The sequence below is a fragment of the Anoplophora glabripennis genome, unplaced genomic scaffold (genome assembly GCF_000390285.2).
Source record: "Anoplophora glabripennis isolate ALB-LARVAE unplaced genomic scaffold, Agla_2.0 scaffold461, whole genome shotgun sequence".
NCBI lineage: Eukaryota > Metazoa > Arthropoda > Insecta > Coleoptera > Cerambycidae > Anoplophora > Anoplophora glabripennis.
This window is the reverse complement of record NW_019416554.1, coordinates 387,799-398,256: the sequence shown is the minus strand read 5'-3', so window position 1 is coordinate 398,256 and position 10,458 is coordinate 387,799.

Below are 10,458 nucleotides of genomic sequence, written 5' to 3'. Positions count from 1 at the left end.
ATTTTAGCGCGGGGTTGCCAAGTTATGTAGAAAATTCTTCGAATTTTTGAAAAAACATGACCTCGAAGAAGTTGTATTAATTTTCAATTACTAACACTTGGAGCAAAAATATTTGACAGAGTTATAGGCAAATGTAAACAAAGGCTTCTATATTAGCTAATATCGATATTTTATACAGGGCATTTTTTATAATACGATCATTTTTAGAAAATTCAAATTTAATTTTCTAAAATTTTTCAAATGAAATACTGTGTTTTATTGTTCTGTTTTATTCACATATCGGTCCACTTCAACTTTTATTAAGCATGTTCTATACTCAAAATTTTTAGTTTTTAAGATACAGCAACATTTCTGAAAAAAACTAAGTTTTATTATTTTCGGTCGTCGAGATGATTGGAAAAAACCATCACATTGTCAATTTGTCAGTTCATCATTTATCATTCCATTTTGAGTTCATTGTAATAATACAAATTAAGTTTTTTCAGAAATGTTATCAAATCAAATTGCAACAAAAATTGTTGCAGTTTCTGTCTGATAATATGCAAGATTAAATAGTTCTTATTAAATAAAAATTAGTTTTTTCCAGAAATGTTGCTATATCTTAAAAACTAACAACTTTAGGTGTAGAACATACTTAATAAAAGTTGAAGTGGACTGACTGAACAATAAAATACAGGGTGTTCCATTTGAAAAGTTTTAGAAAATCAAGTTTAACTTTCTAAAAATGATCGCATTATAAAAAATGCCCTGTGTAAAATATCGATATTAGCTAATATAGGAGCCTTTGTCTAACATTTGCCTAAAACTCTGTGTAATTATTTTGTTCCAAATGTTAGTAGTTGCAAGAATACAACTTTTTGGAGATCATGTTTTTTCCAAAATTCGAAGAATTCTCTACATATCTTGGCAATCCCGCATTAAAATGTTAAACTGTTTATATTGCCATGTATAGAACTTTCTCAGAAATCCACATGTTTAAAAATATACAGGTTGTTCTATTTAAAAAATGTAATAATTGGCGTGTCCCGTTTTTACTCATCGCTCTGTATGTTTCAAATTAATTTTGTAGTTTAGGTTTCTTGATTCTGTACAACTTTTATATAAACCTTTTTTGTGTATTATAAATAACAACAATAACAAGTTATTTTACTTTCTCACACTAATGGCACACCCTGTATATAAAATCCACAGGTATTAGGAACTAATTATGGTAATTATTTACTCCCTTAATAATGTTGATAAAGTTGTACTCTAAAATATATGTGACGAATTCAAATTAAATATAAAAGCCCCACTATTAAAAAAAGTTAAAAATGTATACAAATTTTTTTTAATTGATTATATTTTGATTAAAATAAACAAAAACTGTTAGAATTTGCCCCATAATTTTTGATAAATGTAAATGATTCATGAGTTTATATACCCAATACATTTAAGTTACGCTTATTCATTGAAACAAGCAAAAATGATTAGAAACATTTTTTTTAAACCACATACAAAAAATTTCCGCTTGGTGTCAACTTTTTAGCCACTATACTTATATACAGGGTGAAATAATGTACCTACTATATGTTTAAAATTTTATTAGAAAAAGTAAAAATCGCTGTTTTTAAAGTGTTGCTGTGATTTCATATTTTAGTCGGACTGAAAAAATTCTTGAACCATTCTGGTGCCCAATTTTGCCTATTCTCTTCATTGGCACAGTGTGTTTCGTTTTTTGACCAACATTTTCCAGAAAATAATTTATTTTTTCATTTGAATGCCAAATACTAAATAGAATAACTATTATTGTAATGTAGAATAACTGTTATATTATTATAAATAGAGATAGAGATTATTATATTATATAGAGATATTATGTGAAGATAGATATTGACAGATATTATAAAGAGATAAAGATAGATATACGGACAGAGATGTTATGTAGATACAAAGATAGAGATTGTAGATTGAGATAGATATTATGCAATAATTATTATTGTAACATTAAACAAATTCCACGATATTCGGAAGAAACGTTAAGAATTTTATAAATTGAGATGAAAATAAGGAAATTACAACTAATTTTCGAAATGAGTGATTACATCTTGTTTGAAGCAACTTTCATCAAATTTCAGACGACTCGTTTTTGTACATTAACTTTTAATAACAGCATCAGGTACCGCATTTACGATACTCTCCGTGCAAAGGCAAGTATCGTGGGCAGTAAGTAGGTCAGTCGCCAGAGTCGGTCAGTCGACTGCGCCTCCGGCTACCAGGGCCTGCTCGATTATCGCGGAAGCGCTAGGGCGATTCTCGCGATCTTCTTTTGTTTCGGATTATCCTCTTCAACGCTCTATCGGCGGCGGCTGCCACAGAACGAATATCGGAGGCGTCGGGTGTGAATACGACAAATGAGAAGGAGGCTTATCTGATTTGAATGGGCCAGGCGAGAGGTATTGTTCGCCGTTTGTTAGGCTCGTTTCACTTGTCGGTTTCGCGGAGTGCTTCGTCAGGTATACCAGCCTGGTTAGAATAGAGGGAAAAATTGGTATTGGAAGGACACGAAATCAGAAAATTTAAAAAACAAAGCCGACTTTTTTAAAAAACTTTAAAAAGTTCTAATACAAAAGTTTCAAAGTTTCAGTATTGGTGAATAATATAAACCTCCCATATTAGTAACTTTCATACAAAGAAAAGCCTTTGGAAGTAGTTGAAAATTAAAAAAAATACGTCTGTATGTTAAAGCATCAAATGGATAGTTTAAAACAAAAGCAGGTTTATTGAAAATGTCCAGTAAGAAGAGAACTTCGATTAGGATTTTTTTTCCATAATACATGGTCCATAAAATTTTACATCTACTGATTTTTATTCCAATCACAATGTTATCTACTTTTTGATTAAACAAATCACGATCTATGATTGCTAATAATATAGAAATATGATATTTGCCTAACTGTTCTACTTATTATCTACCTATTGGCAGAAAAAGCGGATTCGCTAAAGATTAATTCAATACGAAGATACATTTGATATTTTAACTGGGTCATAGGACGTAATCGGATATGGTCATCAATGGTTACGCTTTGTGCTTATGTCGGTAGCCAAAACCGAAACAAGACTCGATGAATTGGGACACGCCTTTCCCTTTTTAAGGCAATTTAATAACCTTAATAACAATTTCACATGGGTCGGTAACTTTTTTTAATCCTCATTAAGTATAGTTTAAATTTATTACAGATGTGCACCTGCATATCTACTATACAAGGTGTATCTAACTAAAGGGTCTGTACAACGCTCCACCAGATATAATACAACTCAAAATAAGTCGATTTAACTAAACTTGCGTTATAGTTTTTTGGGATGAGAAATTCGAATTTATCGACGATTTCGTTGTATCTTCTAGTCATTAAAAATAATCCACAAATCTTACAAAGGGTACAGTTTAATTTTTTGCATAGAATTAATGCAAAATTTTACGAAATTAAAGAAAATGTTACTTATTTTTTCAACTTTGACCCCTGTAGCTCAGTTATTATCAATTTTTGAACTAAGGATTTTGTGAGATTGTGTCTTCATTCAATTCCCATCTAGTTCTAGTTGAATTAGTTTGCTGAGAAGCAGTATCAGAAAAAATATGCATCGCAATGAGCAATACGACGCAACGTTAAATTCTTTGACTTCGTTACGAAAAAATTAGCGGTTTGCAGATAAATTCGATTAAACCTTTTGATCTGGTACCAGCTACCTCAATTTTTTCCCACAATACAATAGATGACAACTTCTCTAATCCTTTGAATATGGTTACGCCTTAAAACGATACAAATTAGCATACGATTATGTACATTCATCAGTCGTGTCACGCTTTTTTCGATCAATAATTAGAAAATGAGACGCCTTGCTCGCAAAAAAACAAAATATACTAAATTACATCATTGATACACTATTAAGACTACCTACAACTTGTGTAAGGTCTATAATAATTTGAATTGCAGATTGTATACAGGATTTAACGTAATGGATTAACAGGAAAATAAAAAGGAAAAACTATATAATAAATTAAATATTACTCGAATACGGGTTATTTATTTATCTTTATACCTAACGAAATAAAATCTAATAATAGGACAACTATATAAATCAGTAATTAATAAAATACATAAATAACCTGTAATATAATAAAATTGAAAACTCGCAACAGTGTATAATACAGGGTCGTTCAAAAAACACTCAACCCCTCTTATACTCTTAACCTTTCTATCTAGGAGAAAATTGTAATGACACATGTTGTAAAAAAATTTTTTGCGATTTCAAAGCAAAATGTAAAAAACAATTGACTGTAGCATTTCGAAGATATAAACCAAATTTATGATTTTTTTTAACTTTTGAAACGAGCTTACGACGATCATCAGTCAATTGAAGATGATCCTCAACCAGGAAATCCTTCGACTTCAACTGATGACGCTCACATTCAGAAAGTCAAAGATCTGGTGTGTGCAAATCGTCGATTGACTGTCATAGAAATTAATTGCAGAAGAGGTTAGCATCTCAATTGGGTCATGCCATGAAATTTTGACTGAAAAATTTAACATGCATCGAGTTGCAGCAAAATTTATTACTCGTTTGATGACCGAACAACAGAAAGAAAGAGTTTGTCGGCAACTCCTTGAACATCCAATGACGATGAAACATTCATTCAAAGGATCATAACAGGAAACAAAAGCTGAGTTTATGGCATCGAGACAAAAGTTCAATAATCACAGTGGATTGGCAAAGGATCTCCGCGTATCACTCGCCAGACCTGGCTCCTTGCGAATTTTTCTTATTTCCGAAATTAAAATCAGTGTAGAAAGGACGCCATTTTCAGACTATTGATGACATCAAAGCAAAATCGTCACAGACTTTAAAAGCCATTTCAAATGAAGTTTGCTTCGCGAAATGGCAACACCGCTGATGAATAGGGGATGGGAGTACTTTGAAGGAAAGAAGGACCAGTAATGTATAAAATTAATAATAAGGTTTAAAAAATAACGTTCGGTTATTTTCTGAACAGATCTCGTACTACATTGAGGTCAAATTGAAATACGATGGTTGTTATGCCATGACCTATGTACCTGGTTACGGAATTACCTTAGCTAGGAATCTTTAGCCTGCCTTTGTAGTTCTCGGGATAGGCTCTGTGGGGGCGGACCCGCTACCAGAACTACTAGGCCCGCCCTGATGTTCATTTCAGTTCTTGTTGGTTCTAAAGCTACTACAGACGTAAATGTATCGAGGAACGTTATGGCATTTAAAAATCAATGGAACGTATGCATGACAAACCTATGAACCAAAAAAAAAAACTTGTGGGGGTAAACTCCAATAAAATTTTGTCAGATATAAAAAAACGACATTTTATTTTGAACCAGTGAAGTAAATGAAGGTAGAATAGTTACCTTTTACCAAAAATTACAGCCTCTTATTGAAAAAAAAATTGTATTTATAGAAATTTAAAATATAACACTTTTTGCATAGGCTCACTGTTTCGCTCCATTAAAAACGTATTTTTGTGGCGCTACGACCATATTTCTAGCTTGTAACAAAATAACTATCACGACCTGCTCCCGGTCCGGAATAAAACCATTAATAATAATTAAATCCACGCTCGAGAAGTGGAGATAACAAAGACTTACAAATTTCGCACTTCCAGACGTAGTAGTATAAGGTTGTAATTTAGTCAATTATGCTAACCTCAATTTCACTTATTTTACTTACAAATCCAACTTGAAATTCGGCGTGTGTCCAACGTGCGTGATCGAAAATTTTCCCGTCCTCATCGAAATTTTGTGCTTGTACGGAATTGCCACTTGCCTCTTTCTTCGTTTAAGAATTAGATTTACTTAAATTATTATAATTTTCACACTGTTTTTATTAACCACGAATTTTTACAAGTATCAATTCAATGATGCGCATTCGCACCTCACATTATGCATGCACAATAATGGTTGATGCTGTTCTACCCTACATGCTTCCTTGACAACTCGTTGACTTAATGTGATTGTGGAAAATAAATAATATTTTAAAAATGATGAATATAAATTTTTCAAATTAACTAAATGTAATCTGCAACATTCAGTATTTGATGTTTTCAATAAATTTAAGCTTTCTACTAGTTTTCCCTCAGTGTGCTGTGTAATGTCTTGAATATTGTATGTAAATTCTATTTTTTGTTAAAACGTAACACCTAATCATTAATTTTAGACTACATTCATTTACATTAAACATTAGTTGTTACGATGTCAATTGGAACCTGTAAATCTTAAAGCACAGGACCGTATCACTTCTCCTGAAATTTCTTCTTATGCTTTGACCATGATGTGTCTCGTAATTTATACTCGAATAGCAATTCGGCGAATCCGGTATTGGTAAACTAGTCTACTGATGTAGAATTGACGGCGGCGTGCTGGTCATCAAAACAAACCTGTATTGGTCCTCTAGGTCGTAAATATTTTTTTTGTATGGTACACGGGTTCATTAGCTTTGCCGCTTTGCCAGTGCCGTGCAGAGCATTGCTTGGCGGGGTATGTTGTTGGTATAATACGTATTATTATTTATTAGTTGATATTATTATTTGTTCATATCGTAACCAGTAAAGGGTAATAGTTATTAAAATAAATGTTATATGTAATTATCTAGTAATTTAGGGTGGCTCTCTGGAGACTCTTTGAAGCGGAGGATAACGAAATAACTTGGGAAAATCCCCAAATAGTGGAACCGGTTTTTGTCGAAAGTATCGAAACAAGTCGAGTTTAAAAACAAAGATTTACACGAAAAAAGTCAATGTATTATATTAAATTTATATGAATGTTTGAAAATTTAAAATAAAAAAGTTAGGAAACGGATTAACGAATTAACTAAGATATCCAAAAAAGGTCAATTTATCGCGTGATTAAAGGACTGATCACGGTACAAAGAGGAAACGGAAAAATACAAAATTCAAGAAAATTGACGATTTTACTAGATGTAATACGGCGCACAATTTATAATATGTATAAAGAAAACAAAGTTCCTACTTTAAACATGATTCGAGATAAATGAAGTGATTATCCCGATTATAATTATAAATCTTTAGATATTTTACACATGCTTTATTACCATGCGATTTTAAACATAAAAAATTTGACAATCGTATTATTATTATATGGTAATATAGCTCGGAATATAGTATATCTAGACGAGACAGGGCTCTGTTTTGCTACTTTTATACACAATAAATAAAAAAATTAGTTACAATTTAGAAAACATGTTAATTAACATAAAATTAACGGGTCCCTTATTCTGGGTATTTATATACATTTTTTAATCCTTAAAAAGTAGAAAATATTTAAAATCATTTTTTTTGGAATTTTAATATTTATAAACTAGGTATTGATTTTAAAAGTTTCTGCGCACTTTGATAACAGAATTTATGTTACGTTTTATCACGATCAATTTTAAAGTTGTTGTAGCCAAATTCCTGTCTTATTCAACGAAACATCATGGCCAAATGATAAATAGAAGCAGAGTTTCGGCACGACAAATATGCGATATTTTATTCATACAAGTGAAAATGTACACCTTGGACCTTGTATTATGTTAATTTCATCTTGATACTTTGAATTAAGTTTTTTCAGAAACGAAGTTAGAAACTGCGGATTTACTTGCAAATTACCACGTAACTTTAAACCAGCACCCATCCATCAACTTTTCTATACAAAAAACCATTAATCATTACTGTCTCGTTAAATTAGAAACTACAACTCATTCTAATTCAACTCGTACCTCAAAACGTAACTTGTACATTCCGAGACGAGATTTTAATCGCCTTTTTTGTACACCAGATATCGATTAATTGGCTATCTGCGTTCCCGAACCGCGGAACTTTCGTCTAGAGCCGAAACTGACCCAGAATTCGCTCTAACGTGTGCGTCCGAATCCGAATTTGAGACGGAAGAACCGCCGGATCCGTGTGAATACACCTCCGGGCGATTCCACGATTATGAAAGTAACGACACACCCATCGTCCGCGGTGAACTTACACCCAGAAACACACATTCTTCTCGCATCAACCTGCTTAAGAGCCGTCCATGTGCCATTTTCTTGTCGGCCACCGAGGCAAGTCACGTGCGGAACGGCTGTTCAAATGCCAATTGCGGGCAGGTTTGATTCTTTTTTTAAAACTGTAACGGTGCAAATTTTCTTACGAAACTAGTGACGAGGGTACCTCGAGAAGTAACAGCCGTGGCATGCTGATGGGGAACTAATAAGTTCGAAACCGGTATGTGTCTGGTGGTTCTACTGACGAATTAGTCCGCAGAGTAGTGCTTTCCCACAATATCATTTTCCGGCTACCAACATCAGACTAATATGAAACTTACATTCTGATTTACAATTTTTGGAGACAATGCAACATTTCTGTAAAAGATTTGAGTAGAAAGACCATATTTACGAAATAAGCAGAACTCTTTATTTGCAAACACATTCCATTCAATCCAGCTTCACAAATCAATTAGTCAAAATCGCATTGCTTCACTTTTGCATTATTCAACTTGTACAAAGAAATTGTATTGAAATAAATTTCATAACAAAGTGAAAAATAATGATATATTTAATTATTTTCATGGTTCAATATTTGCATTAAGCGGTTTTTTTAAATATTCCTTTAAATAATAGGATTGTTTACTATTTTATAATCGTTTTATTGTTATACTGGAAAAACTGAAGCTTTTCTTCACTAAAAGCATTTCGCTCAATCCAGCTTCACAAATCAATTAATCAAAATTGCGTTGCTTCACTTTTGCATTATTCAACTTGTAAAAAGAAATTGTATTGGAAGAAATTTCATAAGAAAGTGAAAATAATGACATATTTATTATTTTCATGGTTCAATATTTGTATTAAGCGATATTTTAAAATATTCCTTTAGATAATAGAGCTATTTATTATTTTATAATCGTTCTATTGTTATACTGAAAAAACTGGAGCTTTTCTTCACTAAAAACATTTCACTCAATCCAGCTTCACAAATTAATTAGTCAAAATCGCATTGCTTCACTTTTGCATTATTCAACTTGTAAAAAGAAATTGTATTGTTAAAAATTTCATAAGAATGTGAAAAATAATGACATTATTTTCATGGCTCAATATTTGTATTAAGCGATTTTTTAAAATATTCCTTTAGATAATAGAGCTATTTAATATTTTATAATCGTTTTATTGTTATACTGGAAAAACTGGAGCTTTTCTTCACTAAAGCATTTCACTCAATCCAGCTTCACAAATCAATTAGTCAAAATCGCATTGCTTCACTTTTGCATTATTCAACTTGTAAAGAGAATTGTATTGAAAGAAATTTCATAAGAAAGTGAAAAATAATGACATTTATTATTTTCATGGTTCAATATTTGTATTAAGCGATTTTTTAAAATATTCCTTTAGATAATAGTTATTTATTATTTTATAATCGTTTTATTGTTATACTGAAAAAACTGGAGTTTTTCTTCACTAAAAGCATTTATTTGGTTACTTTGCCACCTGTGAAAAAATTTAAAAAATTAATGAAATAAATCCTTGTGCCAAAAGAATTAATCAAGAGTCATTTTTACGATAATAATTTGTCCTAACCAAAAATCTTACACTGAAAAAAACAGACAAATAGGGAAAACAAATACACTTCACTGTACAGGGTGATTCAGTCATATAGTCATGACTTTTAACCACGTATTCGAAAGGAATAATAAAGACAGTAAATCAAAAAAAAACAAAAATTTACCCGAAAAAATAACCAAATTACCCTTAAATTCCCGCTAATTGTGCGGTCTACTTTGCATCACATTTTCTGAATCAAAGTGCAGTAGATCCCAATTTTATTAACAAAGTGCTATAGACGGATATGAGTGTTGTTTTAGCCATATCGGCCTTTTAAATCACATTATTCCTTGAAAAGCAATAAGTCACTAGGTATACGTACTATAAACTGAATAATTAATGGAACATAATACTAAAAACTCATTCATTTATAAAACATAGTGAAAACTTTAACAATATTAAAAATACTAACTTGTGATAGCCGCACATTCGACAACAATTATTATCTTTATAAATTTGTTTATTAATAAATAAATAATACTCGTTAATATTTAAAATATAAAAAAAATATCTTAATTCATTGTTGTGTCTAGGTAAAAAGATCTGTTTATTCCTTGTCGTTCGCTACGCATTAAAAACGCAGTAAAAACTAGGTTAATGACCGAATAATGCGGTAGGTCAAGATTCACTCTCGATAAACCTCTGTGGGTCAGCGGTCAGAAGCGGTCCCAAAAGGGGTTTAAATAATGATTTGAAAATATCTTTATTTCAGCGTGAATATGCATTTTTAAATTTTTTTAATCGCAGAAAATTATATAGATATAATTTATGTTTTAACATTAAGATAAAACTAGTTCATTGTTTTTTTAGTTA